The following is a 21,219-nucleotide window of genomic DNA, read 5'->3' as shown; positions in this document are numbered from 1 at the left end:
TTTTCACAGTCGTGATTAATGTTCTAACACCTCCCCTTAATCACGACGACCTAAAATTTAACTTGCGTGCTGGTCTAAGTCTCATCTAGGCTTACAACAAAACATTTCATTTTTACCTTCTTGCTAAAGGGTCCATGCTTGTTCATTTGTTGGTGTAGTTTCATCTTCACTTTTTTGGCTTTCCTTATGAAATTCCTCTGCATCTTGCTTACGTACTTAACATCAACAAAAGTTTTTGGATTGGGATGCAATACAAGATCTAGAACAAGGTAATCTAATTCATGTTCTCCCCAATTTTCATGAGGAGCCACCAAAATGCACTCATATTCAAACATGAGCGGCCTTTTAAACAACATCCATGGTCATATATTCCATAGTCACAGTTATCTTGGAAGCAGATCCAATCACATCACTAGCAATTGGGTTCACAGACAAGCAAGTTTTGCTCTCATATGAAATGGACTCCTGCTCTCGATATTTATGATAATCAATAAAATCATTATGTTGATCTAATAGTTCTTGTGACTCAAAAATATTGGTTGAATAAAAAATATTACGAGGCCCAAAAATACTTCCAAATGGACTCTTTAAAAATACATCATCAAAAAGATCAATATCCAAAATTGTTTCACTCATTTCTCAACTTCCTAATACACGTCCACGGGCTATAGCTCCATGCTCACCTCAGCTGAGATCGTTCCACTTTTACACCTATTACCTCAACCAACAGTTCAACACTCCTCAATAATGCTCTACATACATGCATACACTCTACTCATGTGCCTTTCCCCATAGAAGTCCACCAACTCTGGTTGGCTCCTCCTCACAATGCCAAGTCAATAATTCACTGGTTCATCCAGTCAGAGCCAACAGTGGTCAGGACTCTACATCTTCTCCCAAAAGCGCTCTAGCAGCTAGTCAAACCTAATGCAACAATTCCAGCGATGAGAATCACTACATGCTAGCGCCGAGCCACTGCTTCTCTTTGCAAATATTGTCCACACCAAGCAATCAGGTACTCCTCTAAATAATGTAGCGACTCTCTCCTTGGTGTCATGAGCTCGTTCCCCTCAACAACTAACATAGGGGTCTTCTCTTGTAGTGACTTTCTTCGCCTCTCGGTGGCTCGATTCACCTTCAGTGGCATCCACAACCCTCGGCTCTCCTGGGTTGTCCTCGACGCTCTTTACCCAACAGATCTCTACTAGATCCTAGTAGCCACACCATCACCAAGCCTCACATGCTCCTTTCAACAGTGCCTCCCCTTGGCACTCACCTCAGTGCTCTAACAACCAAAACAAAGAATGTCTCTCAATGCAAACTCTTCAACACCTAACAATAGACTCTCTCTAACAGCGCCTCCAACAGCGCCCGACAATTACACTAGATTTGGTATTCTCACACAAACCAATCTTGGACTCTATGAGTCGATATGAGCAACACTCCTCCAATGGTGGCTACTGTTGGGGATTTTTCTGTTAAAATCCCAAAAACAAAATCACAGAACACAGAGACAATGCTCTGTTTCAAACACAGGATCTTTAACACAGCGGAAACTTAAAAAAATATTTACAGCACACAGAGATTTCACACACACCACAAATTTCTATTCATTAATAAAAAAAACTGATGTTATAAAACATTGGTATTCCTCTCTCTCAGAGGGATTCACAAGGAACTTCCAGTTCCATACAAAAACTACTCTGTCTCTCCTGAGAAATACTCTGTCTCAGCTTTGTAAATCAACACACTGCTGTGTAGAATTACATACAAATTTCTCTCACGCTGCTGCGTTCTATTTTTTTTTCTTCGCACTGCTGTGCATTACAATACAATTACATGGGCGCTGTTGCGTCTCCCCTCTTCACTCTCTACATACCCAAGAAAAAACATTACACAGTATATATATGACAACCCAAGAAGAAATTACTTCACCTCTTCACTGGCCATGCTTTCGTAAAAGACATAATAAAAATTAAATGCATCTACCAACTATTACTTGAGCCCATACTCCTGCTGAAATAAAATTAAAAACTTCACCAAAACTTACCAACCACAGTAAATTGCATTTACTGTTTTACTGACACTTACTGGCGGTAAAGTAAAACTTTTACTTCATGTAAAATTTCATTTAATGCTGGCCCATACTTCACCCATTGACTTCATTTAAATTGCATCGCAAAATCCCATTTGGTCGGAACCCAAAATTTGGGGCACACACATATGATGCGATCTGCGATATGCGATCGGATCGCATCGCATCATTCCGGAGGACTTAACGCACAGAAGTTTGAATTTGCGATCTGCGATCTGCAATGGATCGCATCGCAAATAAAATGAAGTTTCAGTTGAAATTACAATTTCAACACTCCCCTTTAATTTCAACTGCTGGGCATTCAATCATACCCAGACATTTCCTCAAAAATTCAAAGCTCTTCTGATCCAGTGGCTTGGTCAGAATATCCGCAACCTGTTCCTGAGTGCTGCAATGTTGTAAAACAATTTCTCCATTGTTCACCAATTCTCTGATGTAATGGAACCTTGTATCAATGTGTTTCGTTCGCTTGTGAAACACAGAATTCTTGGACAACGCAATAGCTGAGCTATTGTCACAAAAAATAACTGTTGCTTTTGCCTGCTCTTGGCCTAAGCTTCTCAACATGCTTCTCATCCAAACTACTTGACATCTGCTGCTGTAGCTGCCACGTACTCTGCTTCTGCTGTAGATAACGCCACAATTGGTTGTTTCTTGGAAGCCCATGAAATGGCTCCTGAACCCATGTGAAAAACGTAACCGGATGTGCTTTTCCGATCATCCACACTTCCAGCCCAATCGATATCGGTGTAGCCAACCAAATCTGAACTTTCTGAAAAAGTATACAAAATGCCAAAACTTTTTGTGCCTTTGACATACCTCATAATTCTTTTAGCTGCTTGCCAATGTGCCTCTTTTGGCCTCTCCATGAATCTGGAAATCAAACTAACAGCAAACATTATGTCAGGCCTAGTTGCAGTTAGATACATAAGGCTGCCAACTATGCTCTTGTACAAGCTAGGATCAAAATCCTTGCTGCTGTCCTCTTTGCTGAGTTTTAATCCCATTACTGTGGGAGTGATTGCTGCCTTGCACTCTTGCATGTGGAATCTTTCCAACACTTCATTTACATATCTTGCTTGAGAGATAAAAATTCCATTTTCATTTTGATCTACTTCTATTCCTAAGAAGTATCTCAACAAACCCATGTCAGTCATCTCAAATTCTTCTTTCATGACTGATTTGAAGTTCTCAATGAGGTAGTCATCATTACCTGTAAAAATAACATCATCAACATACAAGACAACAATTAAAATCTTTCCATCCTTTTCTTTGATGTAGACGGTGGGTTCTCCCTCACATTTGTCAAATTCATTTTCCAGTAGATAGGAATCTATCCTACTGTACCACGCTCTTGGCGCTTGCTTCAGCCCATAAAGAGCTTTCTTCAATCTGCACACTTTGTGCTCTTGGCCTTTCTTCTCATAGCCTAGAGGTTGTTCAATGTAAACCTCTTCCTTTAACACTCCATTTAGGAATGCTGACTTCACATCCATTTGGTAGACTTTCCATTTGTTTTGAGCTGCTATGGACAACACTGCTCTCACAGTTTCCATTCTTGCAACCGGGGCGAAAGTCTCCTCATAGTCTCTTCCATACTGCTGCTTGTATCCCTTGACAACCAGCCTTGCCTTGTGCCTTTCAATTTTGCCTTCAGCATTGCACTTGGTCTTATAGACCCATTTGACTCCAATAACTTCTTTACCTTTTGGTAGCTCAACGAAATCCCATGTCTTGTTTCTTTCTATGGCATTCATCTCCTCATCCATAGCTTCTATCCATTTCTTATCTTTAATAGCATCTTTGAAATGAATAGGATCATCAACATGACAATACAAGGCAAATAAGGAATTCATTCCTTCATTATAGATGTCACTTAAGTTTCTAAATTTCTTACCTCTTTCACTTGGTGTGCAAGTGCTTGAAGATGCACTTGAATTTCCTCCTTGTAGTGTGCTTGGAGAAGCACTCTCATTTCTCCTCAAGGGTGTTCCTTGTTGTCCTTGTGTTGGCGCTGCTGTTTGGGGATGTATTTCAGCCATCTCCTCATCATCTTCATCATGAGACAAACAGTTTTTAACATTAACTGTTTTCTCTATGCTTCCATCCCAAGCTTCCTCTTCAATGAACTGAACATCTCTACTCACAAAGAACTTCTTGGTAGATGGGATATACAACCTATAAGCTTTGGATTCCTCACTGTATCCGATGAAGATACATTTCTCCCCTTTGCTGTCCAACTTCCTCCTTAGCTGATCTGGAATGTGTGCATAAACCACACATCCAAAAACTTTCATGTGGGTGACTCCTTGTTTTCTCCCACTCCATGCCTCTCTGGCACTTTGTTCATCACAGCTTTTGTAGGACACCTATTCAAAATATATACTGCACAGTTTACGGCTTCAGCCCAATAATCATTTGGAAAATGCTTTGCCTTCAACATGCTCCTCGCCATATCCATAATGGTCTTGTTCTTCCTTTCAGCAACTCCATTTTGCTGTGAAGTGTACCTTGCTGTAAATTGCTTGTGAATTCCATTCTCTCTACAAAAACATAAAAATTCTTTGGAGATATACTCACCTCCTCTGTCTGTTCTCAAAACTTTAATACGCAGCCCACTTTGATTTTCCACAAGTGCTTTGAAATTTCGGAATTTTTCAAACACTTCTGATTTGTTCTTCAAGAAATGAACCCAAGTTTTTCTTGTAAAATCATCAATGAATGTTAGAAAATTATGGATGCCTGCTAATGATTGATTTTGCATCGGTCCACATAAATCTGAGTGGACAATTTCTAAGGGTGCTTTTGCCCTTATGCTTTTCCCGCTTGGAAAAATTTCTCTGTGTTGTTTCCCCAATATGCAGCCTTCACAAAGGCTGTCCGGTTTCTCTATCAATGGTAATCCCCTTACCATTCCTTTTCTGCTCAACAAATTAAGGCCTCCAAAGTTGAGATGTCCAAATCTCAAGTGCCACAACCAATTGTCATCCTTTGGTTGGCTTTGGAAAGCCTCTTGGGTAACTGCTGCCATTGCATATTTGTTTTTCAAATCTGCCCTTATTCTGAGAGGGAACATTCTGTTCCTTGTCATCTTCACTTAAGAAATACATCTATTGCTGGGTGGAATATCCATGATGGTGCATACATCATTTTCAAAGAAAACATTGTAACCCTTTTGAACAAGCTGTCTAATACTCAAGAGGTTACATCTCATTCCAGGGACATAGTAGACATCTGCTATGGTTTTCCTTTCACCTTGCTTTGTGAATATTTTAACTTCTCCTTTACGCATAACAGAAATTTTGCTATCAGTGCCAAGTGTGACTTGTGACTTCACACTTTGATCTAAAGCAGAAAACAAAGCTATGTTTCCTGTCATATGGTTGTTGCAACCGGAGTCTAGAAACCATATATCTTCACTATTTGTTTCACCCATATTACAAGCTAACAAAACATTATCTTGGCTGACATTTTCTCTAGTAATATTTGCACTAGATCCATTATTCACATCATGCTGCTTTTTCCTACATTCACTGGCATAATGCCCATATTTTTTACAATAATAACATTGGAAATTGGGTTTTTCATACCTTTGTCCTTGAGCATGATGTTGTCCTCCTTGTTGGCTGCTGCCTTGACCTTGGTTCTGATTTGGATTGCTGCCTCTTCCTTGAGCATTTGCTGGACTGTTCCTTCCACCTCTGTTCTGGCTTCTGCCTCTTCCTCTCTTGTTTCCTCTGCCTTGACCTCTTCCTCTTCCAAAGGACATCTGGGTCTTGAAGGCTTGCTCTAGAGATGAGTTTTCACTTCTACTCAACCTCTGCTCATGTGTGATTAGTGATGCATGAAGTTCATCAACTGAAAAGTTTGAGAGATCCTTTGTCTCTTCTATGGTGGTGACAATCACATGGAACCTTGAGGGTAGGCACCTCAATAGTTTCTCCACAATCCTCCTTTCTTCAAGTATCTCTCCATGAGATCTTATTTGTGTGACCAGGCCAATTACTTGAGTGAAGAATGAGTCAATATTGTCTGACTCTTTCATGCACAGATTCTCAAAATCTTTCCTCAGCAATTGTAGTTTTGCTGTCTTCACTCTCTCCATGCCTTGATAGGTTGTCTTGAGAGTTTGCCATGCTTCTTTAGATGTCTTAGCTGCTGCTAATCTTGGAAACACGCTTCCATGCACTGCCTGATACAAGAAGAAAAGGGCTTTTGAGTCCTTCTTCTTGCAGCTCTTTAACAGATCCTTCTCTCCCTGAGTTAATGCATTAAATTCATTTTCATCTGCTGGTTGTTCAAAACCAACTTCAACTATTTCCCATAAGTCTTGGGAAGCAAACAAGGCTTTCATTGTTATTGCCCAATAGTCATAGCTTTTACCATCAAATAATGGGAGCTGCATACCCATACTATTGCTGGTGCTGGTGCCAGCCATTATTGCACTACTTGACTATGTATTAAAAATCACTGAAAAAAATATCTTGGATTCTTTTGCCTGAGTCTTCACACTGCTGGAGAAGTTGCTGCAGTAAGAATCCTTCCTTCAGCTTCTTTGAACCCTTCAAAGAGCCTGGACTTGGCTCTGATACCACTGTTGGGGATTTTTCTGTTAAAATCCCAAAAACAAAATCACAGAACACAGAGACAATGCTCTGTTTCAAACACAGGATCTTTAACACAGCGGAAACTTAAAAAAATATTTACAGCACACAGAGATTTCACACACACCACAAATTTCTATTCATTAATAAAAAAAACTGCTGTTACAAAACATTGGTCTTCCTCTCTCTCAGAGGGATTCACAAGGAACTTCCAGTTCCATACAAAAATACTCTGTCTCAGCTTTGTAAATCAACACACTGCTGTGTAGAATTACATACAAATTTCTCTCACGCTGCTGCGTTCTATTTTTTTTTCTTCGCACTGCTGTGCATTACAATACAATTACATGGGCGCTGCTGCGTCTCCCCTCTTCACTCTCTACATACCCAAAAAAAAACATTACATATATATGACAACCCAAGAAGAAATTACTTCACGTCTTCACTGGCCATGCTTCCGTAAAAGACATAATAAAAATTAAATGCATTTACCAACTATTACTTGAGCCCATACTCCCGCTGAAATAAAATTAAAAACTTCACCAAAACTTACCAACCACAGTAAATTGCATTTACTGTTTTACTGACACTTACTGGCGGTAAAGTAAAACTTTTACTTCACGTAAAATTTCATTTAATGCTGGCCCATACTTCACCCATTGACTTCATTTAAATCGCATCGCAGAATCCCATTTGGTCGGAACCCAAAATTTGGGGCACACACATATGATGCGATCTGCGATATGCGATCGGATCGCATCGCATCATTCCGGAGGACTTAACGCACAGAAGTTTGAATTTGCGATCTGCGATCTGCGATGGATCGCATCGCAAATAAAATGAAGTTTCAGTTGAAATTACAATTTCAACAGCTACAGCCTCTTCCTCCGCACTCCTCAGCCTCGCTGCACTCCTCAGACTTCACACGAGACAATTTCATGTGCCTCTTAGGCGGCTCTAGCTCCTTTGAGTGTTGTTGTCATGTTGTGCATAAAGCAGCCTGAGGGAGTATTGTTGTCGTGCTGGGCCAGGAGGCATAGCCGAGCCTGGTGCTATTCTGACAGTGTTTGTAGAGAGAATAAAGTATTACTCTAAGTGATTGCAAAATCATGTGTAATAGACTTTAGCTTGTGATCATCAATAACATAATCCTCAATAGCATCACATTGTTTGTCAAAGATTTCTTCGAACTCAAAAATAATACAAGACCCAAATATGCTTCCAAATGGGTTCATGAGAAAACGATCATGGAAAGGGTCATTGTCAAAAAAGTTTAAAAATATAAACATATCAGCTGGGCTCCACTTTACCTCTGCCATAGAGAAAAGAACGCAACAAATTAGACATGTTGGAGATCTCACAACGCTCCCACACAACTCTTAGCTAAGCTCAAATTTTCCTTAAACTCTGGCCAACTTTGACTTGAGAATAGAACCATGCTCGCCTCTCACTTCCCTGGATGCTCGTAATCGGACAGTGGTTCTAACCAAAAATCTAAACACAAAGACTTTCAAAGCCTTGGATCTGCTACTGAGACGCAGATCCGAGCCAATGGTGCTTTGATAGATCTCAACGCAACACGCAGTAGATTCTCGCCAAGAGACTGAATTTTTTTAATTCTTTGACAGTTTGTCACACTCTACCCTGACCGCTTCTTCATTCAGCTCCTCTGCTCCTCCACGGCTCATTCAACAGTCTCTTCAACGGAGTCTACAACTAACAACGCTCTCCGTCCAGTACACTGCAACAAACAACATCAAAAAATCTCCTAAGTGGCTCACAATCCACCACTCTTCACGCACAGATGGGATCTCTCTGGTCACAAACTCCTCACTACTCTGGCCAAACACATCAAGTTTTACATCTATAGCTCTAAAGCCAAGACTGGCCTGTCTCCAACACAAAACCAACACAACATGATGGCCAACACTTCTAAACAGCGCTCAAGGCAGCAGCTCAACGGCTCCTCTAACCAGTCAATCACAGTTCAGCACACTATGCACTCCACACTGCTGCTTGATTCACACAGTGCATTCACACTTGGCCGCACCAATCTTCACACACACACCACGGGCAGACTCTGCCTGCCCTTCACACCACGGAGCACTCCGACCCTGGCCAAACACAGCTCACGTGAGCTCTGATACCATAACAGAAAAAGTAGAAGACTCTATCAAAGAGCTTTGATATTTCATTACTGAATATAACTATTTATAGATACATAGGAAGGAAAATCAATAATGACCTCCGGCTATCTCCGCCGCCTTGAAATGATGTCAGAGTCGCGTTAAACTTGCTGACGTGTGAACAGTGGGCGACATCGTTTGCGTAGTCGTGATTAATGTTCTAAACTTATGTGACACAGGATCTTCGGGGAATCAGATCAGAATCCAAATCTGGCAGTGAATACGGAGAATTAATGTCGAAGGGGTGGCAGAATTGTCAGTGGCCTGAGCCCGAATTTTTTCTGGGCAGGGGAACGGAATCTGTGCCATTCCTTGGACTTATTAGACTAATCCATCTGATTACTAATGGTAAAATTCAAATATCAAGTTGACCTAATACCAGCATGTAGATAAACATTGCGTAATAATTATGACGAAATAGCAAATAATTTACCATTGTTGTGAATTTGGGGTTCATGGAGGATTCCGCTATCTATTGACTGTGGATCGAAGCGGAATCCAATACTGTTTGGTCGGTGTTGCGCATCAGCAAACGATAATTCTTTAGCTAAGTGGATTCGTTTATCACTGTAGTGTTTATAAATATCTATATGAGGATTCAAATCGTCAACAATGCCCCCGATAACTCCTGCTTCTACTAGCTCCTGCTCTAGCTTCTCCATTATTTGGCCATCTGAAATTAAGAAGAATGAAAGCTTATAAAAGTGTACGATGAAAAATCCGAACCCATAATTGCAGTCTTTTCGTTGAGAGAGAACGTCATGTTGCTTGCGATTTAGGCCGTTCGAAAGCCGGTCGATTGAGACTTTTAAGTATTCGGTTATATGCCACAATATAAAATAAGTGATGCGCGTCTTGATAGTGACAACGGTGACAGCGGTTAGATAAAATTTTATGACGTATAAATAATATTCATCTAAAGTTTACGGTCGTTGCTGTCTTTCTTTTTCACTTGGTTGTATTTATCTCTTTGTTCTTTTCTGTAATCATATCTATTGTTTTTAACAATTAGTTTATATGTTTAATGATTACATTTTCAGGTGAATTAAATTTGGTTTAACGATTAAAAAGTCCTTAGTTTCTATTATTTCTATAGTTGGATCTGCCACTCTAAATCACATTAAGGTTTAATGTAAATTTATATAAAATATTGAGTTAAGTAAATTTTTAAAATATTATTTAAAGTATAAACAAAGTAGCATAGTAAGCTTTCTCTAAGGCTTAGTTTAATTATTGAATTTTTAAAGGTATAAACCAATTATGACATTTGAACAAGAGCTACACTGTAGATACTCTCAGCTTAGTTTAAATATAGTTAAATTAGAGTAAAAAACTAAACTTTCATTTGGGGTGGTTGAGAGATATAATCATAATAATGGGAAAAGTATAAGCCTTAATTTTTAATTTTATGTAGCTTTGACTTTGATTTTATTAACTTTCAATTAATCATATTTTTGACCAAATTATTTTACAAAATCACCAAATTTTAAATGTTAAAAGATCATAATGTAAAATTATGATGGTGTTAAATTGAAAAATATTCATACTTTTATTTAATGTCGTAAAAACAAGTGTCTTTGATAATGAGAAAAATTTCTAAGTTGAAACATCATATGTTAGTTACATATAATGTGTCAATACGGTGGTCAAACTATTTTTCATATTTATTTATAATTTAATTTATATAGTTATAAAAGTTTATAAAACATGAATAGATAATTGTTCTCTACAATAATTGTTTTAAAAACTTGAATAAAAATAACTAACTTTTACTTAAATTTCAAGGAATATAAATTTATTATAAACAAATATAATTTATGACAATAAAGTACATTTATTTAAAAACATTAAAAGATAAACATGAAATATCACTAAAATATATCGAAGAAAAATTAATGTAATAGTGTAGAGTTTATATTTCTTTTAATTTTCTTCTCAAGTTCTTGTTATATAATTATGTAAAATCAACTAAAGGTTATTTAATTTATATTTTGTTGTACAATGATAATTAAAATTAAATTTAGATTTTGAATTACAAATATGTTGTATTTTGTTGTAGAGTTTGTTATGTCTATATTACATTGTGGTTCTGTATCTAGAGGAAAAGTTGTTTCTTAGTGGTAAGATATAAGGATAAATAATCACTAGTATTATGATTTCAATGGCTTAATACTTGTTGTTTTCATATGTAACACCCATTTGTTTATGTAATGTTTTATTTTAGACTCAGTTATGTTAGACTTCTTGTGGAAAGCCGGCTAAAATGAAAGTAAAGAGTAAATTTATTAGGTAATAAGTAAATTTGATTAAAAAATTAAAACCTTGAAACTACATGGGAATGAGACACTAAGTTATGTTAGACTTCTCGTGGAAAGCCGGTTAAAATGAAAGTTAAGAGTAAATTTATTACGTAATAAGTAAATTTGATTAATAAATTAAAGCCTTGAAACTACATGGGAATGAGAAACTAGACTTAAGAGATTCTTACTAAAAAGTTAAAAGAAAAATCTCATTGATGGATGAGATAATCTCATCCATAAATATTTCATAATAAGAACTCCTAGATAAGATTTAAATTTCTTATACCACCATAGGATAAATTGATTCTAGGGTCAGAGGCATTCCACGAAATGTAGGAGACAGTGTGAAGAATTCAACAAAATATCAAGAGAATTCAAGATCGTAAAAAGGGTTAAGCAGACAAGAAAAGAATGCAAAAATAAATTAAAATTGGGAATCATGTGTATGTGAGGGTAAAAACAAAAAAAGGTACATTGAGGATGGGAATCTTCCCAAAATTGGCAGACGATTTTGTGGACCATTTGAAATTTTGGATTGGGTTGGCCTAGTAGCATATCAATTAGCTTTACCCAGTCATATTAAAGTTCATAATCTCTTTCATGTGGCTTTACTTAATAAATATATACATTATAGTTCTCACATTATTGATTGGAAAATGTTGGAGGTTGAAGCCGAAGGCTATTTCCTAGCAGATCATTTCTGTATACTAGATAGAAAAGAGATTTGGCTCCAAAATCGAGTCATTGTTCAGGTTAAATTGCTATAGAAGCATTTTACCTCGGAGGAATCTATCTGCGAGTGGGAAGACAAAATGCAGAAGAACTATCCAGCGTTTTTCCGAAATGAAGGAGTTGGGAATTAAACATCGATGACGGTGTAGCAAAATGGTGGGGCGAGGGTGTGGGGGCACCAAGGCGGGAGGGGGGAGATTTGATATCCCTCCAGTTTTGGTATTAATTAACATTGTTTATATTTAGTGGCAAATAATTATTGAAAAAACTATGATTGGTTGGAATTATATCTCCACATATTGTATAAGTGAACAAATATGGACATGGATGTGTAATAAGTAAAGCTATTATATAAAAGAAAAAAAATAAAATACATAGATTTGTAATGGAAATTATTTAAATGAAACACTTGAGTAATGAGATAATTGCCAATCTCAATCTTAGATAAGTTTGAGATAAGTCATCCATTGAAAGTGGTTGTTTCCTATATATGAAGATTTAATGGATGGTATACAAAGATCCATTGGTTCTCTAGCTAGAGAAAGATGTTATTTCTATGAAAAGTTAAAGAACTTCTTGAGATAAATGCAGGCTTTAACAGTGAAAATATTTCCATAAAAGTGGGACACTGCTAATAGGAAAACTAATGGAATAAAAGGTAGAAATATACCTATTGGAAGGACGAAGGGGTTGTTGAAGCTATGAGGGATCTGATTGGAAATTCATCTTGGCTCGCGGGGAGCTGGTCGTCAATTCATCGTTGGGTTGAGACAATGTACTCATTTAATGATTTCCCCAAACTCTAGCTAGAAATTATGTTCATTTGATATGGTCGATAAATAAATGATTTTGTATTTAGATTTAAAAGTGCATGTTGTTAGCAATACTTTAAAATTTAACTTACTGGAACTATCTTTTGTACCTAAAGTCTTATGTTCATTTTATTTGGTTGGTAAATAGTTGATTATGTATTTACATTTGAAAATGCATGTTGACTAAAATACTTTAAATTATTCCTTACTGGGATTATGCTATGTTTTAAAATGGTGTGTGACCTTAGGGACAATTGTAGAGGAGATAGAGTTCCAAACAAATCTATCTTTATGTTTAATACCTGAGAAGGGTAGACCATAGTTGTGGACAAAAAGGGTCCTTATATGGAAATACATATATGTGTAATGGATATTTATGGTAAATGAAATTATAGAGGCTAGGAATAATTATCATGAGCATATGTAAGGTTTGGTTATTAAATAACTTGTTATGCTCAGGGAAACTTTAATTTCCAGTAGGATCACTATGGAAATTATAATTGATAGTCGGTGTTTTCCCTTACCTTTTTAAAAATAAAATTATGCTTTTCCATATTCCATTAAGAGTAAGCCAAGTATATTCTTTTCAAATCGAGGTCCCTTCCATTTTTAAATAGAGGGAATCATGTTATATTCATGAATTTGAATGGTGGCGTGAGAGGAAAGATAAATATTGTAGGGAGTTAAGGGTAAAAAAGAAGAAGGAAAGATTATCATGTAAGTCGATAATCCTCCCATCCTATCAAATCGAAAATTTTGTGATTTAATTAGAGAAGAGGCATCATATTTTCACTAGATACAGGAATAAGAGAAATTGGGGTAGCATCGATACTCTCGCAGCTTTAGACAACAAATGGAAGAAAACAAGATATATGTGTGATTATTAAGCTCAAATAGGGAGCACAGACTTTTGTGCCACCCCATCCTACTACATAGAAATGGATATATGATACTATGTACTAAATAAACGATGAAAACGTAAATAATTCTAGAGTAGCAAGGGAAGTATTACAATAAATGAGTCCCATGAATGTAGCCATTACACAAGCAATTTTACAGTTACAGTGCATGCTACCATACCAAAATAGAATCTAATTGAAAACCATATTTTTGTAATAGTTTATAGTCACAGTACATGCTTCAACCACAACAACAAATAAAATTAAAAAAATTATTGATTAACATCCAACAAACCATATTTCTGGGAATATCCAAAGAAAGGAGGCATACATCCATAACCTCATACATATAGAGTTGCAGCAGAGAATAACTGTTAATATAATTGAATAAACCAAGATGCTCAGTACATCGCGAGAGTATGAGATCCTCGGCGAGGTACTCCCAGTTATGTCTTAAGTGACCAGTTAAATAAACACATCTAGACACATAGACTAGTAGTTCTATGGATTGGGTTTCTCCTTGAGACAACAACCTATAGAGCTTGCGGATCATTTTGAGGAAACACGAAGAAAAACAACAAGGAAACTCAAAGGTGCAGGCAAAAACCCCTTCCACATGTTTGATAAATAGGACAATCGTAGTATTTGACACCTCTTGGCTAGAGTAGGCAAAAATTCCATCAACCTGTGTAGTTAGATGGCTGGTTCGTTTATGAGGATCCAAACCCTTAAGGAAGCGAGACCAGAGAAGTAGGGTTGAGAGTGCACCTGCACAAAACCACTATGAGAACTTATTAAATAAGTGTATGGCTATTAGAATTCATAGGTTATAAAAATAAATAGATATCTAAGTACACTAGAATAAAAGTATTTACGTGGTGGACTATAGATTGACATCGTGCCTCATACTCTTTGTTGTAATAGAGTAGAAGGTTAGTTTCGAGAGTATGGCACCAGATATAAAAAACCCTAAGCAAGAATTTTAGATGGTGAAGGAAAGTAAGTGGAGGGTTACCTGAAGTAGATGTGGTATTAGAAACCCACAGTAGAACGACAACATAATCTCATATTTCTCTGTCACCCAAATATGAAGTTAAGCACATCACTCTAAAACCTACACAACAAGAAATGAGACACCATGAAGCATAAAAGGCAAGAGAGAAAACCCTTATTCTGTGCCTAGAAAGGGAAAGAGTGACGATTAATTTATGTAGGTATCATGAAGTGTTACGACAAGTTTCCTGAGATAGAGCAATCTCAAAATAACGAGTCAACTAATGGAGAACCCCTGCACACTGTAATGGAAACCCTTACTAAAATTCCTCAGATGCAATTAAAGAAATGAAAAAAAAAAGGTATTGAACAATTACACATATGTGAAGCCACTACTTGGTCAGGGAAATAATTGGGTCGATCGTCGCAACAAGATATGTGGTGCTTCTACCTTAGGGGGCTGGAACCGTTATGACAAAATGTTTCTTAAACCACACTGTAGAAATAGGATGACCTGGTAAGTGTAAAGACGGGGTAAGCAGGCGTCGTGTAGTTGGAAGGTAGGAAAGACATGAAACCAACCTCTCTCCAAATCTTCTAGACCTATCAAGACACAATAGAGAGTATAGGTGGAAAGGCAAAGTGCCAAGGGGGAAAGGGTGAGATCATGTTGTAAGGTTCGGTGGGGTCTTTCACTGCCAGATGAGAAAGGTATGTCCTTACCCAAACCATTCCTCAAGATCTGATCTGACATGTGAAGCCCACATGAATTTGTTGAGTTGGAGTAAGGGGATAGGTCCTCCATACGATTGGTGCATTAACCATTGCAACCATGGAGTGAGAGCATAATTAGTATAGAGGAATATTGCAATTAATAGTTTCAAGACGAACCATCATATGTAGTAATCACCATATGTTAAACTCAAACCATATGTAAAAGACTCCATCACTATGATCAAATATCATGAGTAACTAAGTGAAGGGTGTGCACCATGGAAATAAAAACCCTAGGTGCTAACTAACATATGAGGAATAATTGTGCATGGTTTCACTCATCAACAAAATATATTACAAAATAGTAAGGCTTAGGTACCATTATAGATGGAAAGGTAGGGGAATTATTCATATTATGTAATGTTGGAACCAAATAAAAAATAAACATAGAAGAGTTGTATATCTACTCTATTGACTAAGATGTAACACTAGTCTCAATTACAGTGTATGAAAAAAGAATTTGGGTGTCCGACAACCTTGAACTGAAATCCTCGAGTTCCCCCTGAGCTAAGATATCCTTCTCATGCAATCATCACCCTATTTTATCCCCTAATTATTTATTTTATACATTTTCTTTCATAGTAGATTTTTCCTTAGTGACGTCCTTCTTTTGGGGCTCTAAAATTCCATTTTCCTGGGCTTTCCTTAATATTTTTTTAAATTTAAAGACCACTTTTCTCTCCCACGATGCTTTATAGTACCCATGCATACCATATTTCTCCAACTATTCTACTACATCTTTCTTCATACTAGGCGAAAAGAAATTTTTCCTCAAAGTTTTTAACATCTTTTGGTACCCAGGATGTCTTGCGTATGATTTCTTATGATAATCATCCATTATCATACTTTTCAAAGTAGACACATTGGGAATATACTATCTTTTACTATATAAGAAAAAATTTCCAGGACTTTATGTGTACCTAGGAATGTGAACTTGACGTGATTTCTGCTATAATTCAAGATATTTTGGGTCCTCAATTGTAGAATTCTTAATCTACTCCATGAAATTTGTTTATGTGCAGCTGACTACTACTTCCATGAGATTGTAAGCTTCTGTGCTCAAGGAAGATGCTATTTTATTTTCCTTTCCCTTTATATGTTTTATATCAAATTCAAATTAACTAAGGAACACCATCCATATAGCTAGTATTATGTTTAGATCTGGTTGACGAAAGAGATATTTTAAGCTAATATGGTCAGTCACTAGAGTGATTTTTTTTCCTAATAGATAGTGCCTCCACATTTTTAGGGAATATATGAGAACAAATAATTCTAAATCATACACAACATAGTTTATTTCATGGATTTTTTAACTTTCTGGACTCATAGGCTATGACAACTTTATCTTGTAGCAAAACTTATCCAAATGGTGAATTCTTTGTTAGGATCCACAAGCATTAAAATGGGGGCTATTGTAAATAACCGCTTTAATTTTTCAAACTACTCTGACATTTGGGAGTCCATTCAAACATTGTTCCTTTTTTCTGGAATGAGGTGATGGGATAGGCGATTATGCAAAATCCCTCTATAAACCTGTAGTATTACCCTGCTAGTCCCATAAATGATTGTATAATGGAAACACCCTTTGGAACAGCCCAATTTTCCATCGACTTAACCTTTTCAGGATCAACTGCTAATCTTTCCTTAGATATGACATGGCCTTAATATTGTATTGTGGTTTTATAGAATTCACGTTTCTTGAAATTTGCAAACAAATAATTTCCCTTAGAGTTTGCAATACTAATAATAAGTGTTCCTTGTGTTCCTCTTCATATCTAGAATATATTAGAATATCATCAATAAACAACAGTAAAAACATGTCTAAAAATTTATTGACTATGTTATTCATCAAGCACATGAACGTTGTCAGAGAATTTGTAAGGCTAAATGGAAATACTACGAATTCATAGTGCTCATATTGAGTCCTAAAGCTTGTCTTGTGAACATCCCCATTTCTGATCCTTAATTGTCATTATCCTTTTCTTGAGTCAATGTTTAAAAAGATGACCGTCGCCCATACTTGATCAAATAGGTCATCAATATGAGGCAACATATACTTATTCTTGATGGTTAACTTATTTAGTTGTCAGTAGTCGATGCACATCCTAAAAGTGTCATCTTTCTTTTTAACAAATAACACCAGTGCCCCCCATGGTGACACACTAGGCCTAATATAACCCTTATCCAACAACTCTTGTAACTACATCTTTAGTTCCAATAATTTAGGTGGGCTCATCTGTAAGGTTCCCTAGACACTTAGATTGCCCTAGCCACCAAACGAATAGAAAAATCAATGTCTCTATGAGGTGGTAATATGGGAATCTCTTCTGGAAAAACATCTCGATAGTCTTTAATAATTGGCAAGGTATCTAAAGATGGTTTTTCACCCTATTGTTCACTCATCTCTACCTGAACCAGAAATAATTTGCACCCCTTTTTTATTTACATCTCCACTGTTGTAATCTGCCTAACTGATATGGATTTTGGAACCCCTTGAATTACTTGAATTTGTCCTTGCTAATTTTCACAAGTCACTTTTTTTAAGCAATTTATAATAGTTTTATGTTTTTCCAGCCAATCCATTCCTATTAATACATCATAGGATCTTAGCAGGAGTACATTTCAATTCACTGTAGTCAAATAGCCATTTAATTCAAGTTGACATTTCTTTACTTGACTGGTTACCCTTCTCTTGGTTCTAGTTGCGAGTTGGACCAGCCATGCATTTTTATATTTTTTAGTTTTAAGTTTACACTTTTCCACTACATGTGGTCCAATATAACTCAAACTAGCCCTAGGGTCTATTAAAACATAAATATATTGTTTGAAAACAATACCTTCCATTTCAAAGATACCTCATACCTATTGTTGTAAGAAAATTCAACCAGTGGAAGGTACTCTTCCCACTTCCACTATTGATGCATCACATACATCCTCAACATATCCTCCAATATCCTGTTGAGCCTCACTTTCTACTCGTTTGTCTGTGGATGATAAGTTGTGCTGATGGCCAACTTTGTACCTAAACTTGAAAATAACTCTTTCCTAAACCTAGAAGTGAATTTGCCATCCGTGTCTCACACAATATTCTTCAGTACACCATGCAACCTCACTACATCACTCGTGAATACTTGTGCTACATCATTAGTTGAATATGTACACTTCACTCGAATGAAATTCCCTACATTTGTCAGCTTTTCCACAACAACCATGATGGAATCATGTTGTCTAGATCTGCTAAAAAAACCTATGATGAATTCCATGGAAATGACCTCCCACTTCCACTCTAGAATTCGAATTGGTTGTAGCAGTCCACCTTGATGCTTACTCTTTTCCTTTACCTGCTGATAATCCAAGAATTTGGCCACAAAATTGACCACTTCCTTCTTCATATTCAATAATAATAAAAATTCTTCACTATTGTCAACGTTTTTTTATATCATCGATGATCTAAATACGACTTAGCATGAAATAACCTCAAGATAAACTTCATGAGATAGCTCGCTGTTGTATGGCACATATGTCTCGTCCCTAAATCTGACCAAGCCATATGATATAAGATGATAGTATATATCCTATATATTGATACCTGCACTTGTACATGTACCTATACCCATACTCTATAATAACCTACGCATAAGATCCTTGTACTTGTCATCATGTTGACCTCCCTGCAAGATCTAATCTTCCAAATCTGTGTCATAAGAACTCATAGCTACTATGTGGTTTACCTAGACCTACCTACTAATAGCATATGTAACCCTATTCTTATTACCTTTAATATACCTAATATCAAAGTCAAACTCACTAATCATGGCCAACCATCTCACTTACCTGGAATTCAGATTCGGTTGGCCAAATAGATACATCAATCCACTGTGGTCACTCATCAATATGAACTTCCTTCCAAGTAGATAGTGCCTCCACATCTTCAAGTCATGGAGGATCGTTGCGAACTCAAGATCATGTGTCACATAATTATGCTCATCTCATTCAATTTCCTTGATTGATAACATACTACCTCTCCCTCCTACATAAGGACTCCACCAATTCCTCTCTTGTAAGCATTTGTACATACAAAAAATTATTTTTTCAGGTCTACAATCCTTAAAAATAGATCATTCATTACAAAATTCTTGGATTTATCAAAATTGTTGCACATTCCCTCTGTCGATTCAAACTTCTTACATTTCCTTTACAGTGATGTAATCAGATCAACAATGTGAGAGAAATTCCTAATGAACCTCCTATAATAACCTTATAACCCCATAAACGATCTTACCTCATCCACATTTATAGGAGATTCCCATTGCATGATAGCACTTATCTTCTATGGATCCACCGCTATGCCTTCCTCGGTAACCACATGCCCCAAATAGTGTACCTCTCTCTGAAAGAAACTACATTTCCTAAGTTTAGCATACAACTAATGCTCTCTTAGAATTCTCATCACTACTCCTAAATTCTTGGCATGCTCTTCCTCATTTTAAGAATATATCAATATATCATCAATGAACACAATAAAAAACTTATCCATATAAGGACGCAGCACACTATTCATCAAGCACATAATGTAAGTACCTAAAACAAACTCACAATGTAAGTACCTAGTCCGAAACGTAGTATTGTAGATATCCTCTTCTTTGATGTGTACCTGATGGTATCTTGATCTCAGATCAATCTTCAAGAACACTACGAGTCCGTTCAAATGACCAAACACATCATCAATCCTCAGTAAAAGATACCTATTCTTGATGGTCACTTTGTTCAACTTAATGTACTCAATACATAACCTAGGAGTACCATCTTTTTTCTTTACAAACAACAATGGTTAACACCAAGGTAATACACTTGGCATATTGTATCTCTTTTCAAGCATTTCCTTCAACTACAACTTTAAATCTACTAACTCCATTATGCTCATCCTGTAGGGTGCTTTTGATGCTAGTGCTGCCCTTGGTACCAACTCAATAGAAAATTCTACTTCCCTGTGGGGTGGAAACTCTAAAATATCTACCAAAAATACATCCTAAAACTGTTGTAGAAGGGGGTACCTTATCAATACATTTTCATCATCAACTTCCTTACCTTTGTTACTAGAAATATCCACTGCAAATAATACACACCCTTAGCTACAACTATGCTTTGTTGGCATAATTGTCACTATTCTAATAGGTATTTCCTTTTTCTTACCCTGCAAGACTCTTTGTTGTCCATTATCATCCAAACGCTCAATGGATTTTTCATAACAATCCACTTTAGTCCTATGAAAATAAAACTAATCCATACCAAAGAACATACTATATGATCCCAATGATAATACATTCAAATGTGTTGATCTAGGTACGCCATTCAACTAAAATGCAAAAGGTCTTACCCAATGATGAACTATCTTATTTGTACGTGGAGCTAGATGCATTGACCAATATTCTGCATGCACCTCTTTATTCAACACACTTATCATGTAGGCTATGACTAACATAACCATAACTAGATATAGGGTCGATCAAAATATAATTTACTTGATCACAAAGCTTACCATCCTAGTGATATGTCTGCCTATTCTCCAATGTTGCATAGATCTGTGGAATACTCTCTCCAACATTCCCCACTCTCTGTGCATCCTACGCAATGTAGATATGTGCTCTACCACCTTTATACTATGTAAAATATCTCCTATGATGGTCTCCTCCACACGTCCAACACCATACAGGCTCCCTATCATCACCCTTGCTTTTTTGACACTGAAGACCCTGTCCTTTGCCATATGCATTGAACTTCTTAGGTGGCATTGAATTTTCTTTGTTACATGTACCTTAAGGTC

Source organism: Pinus tabuliformis, chromosome 9, assembly GCF_031772625.1.
Source record: "Pinus tabuliformis cultivar Carrire ecotype Pingquan chromosome 9, CPIR1, whole genome shotgun sequence".
Classification (NCBI taxonomy): domain Eukaryota; kingdom Viridiplantae; phylum Streptophyta; class Pinopsida; order Pinales; family Pinaceae; genus Pinus; species Pinus tabuliformis.
This window is presented reverse-complemented; position numbering follows the sequence as displayed.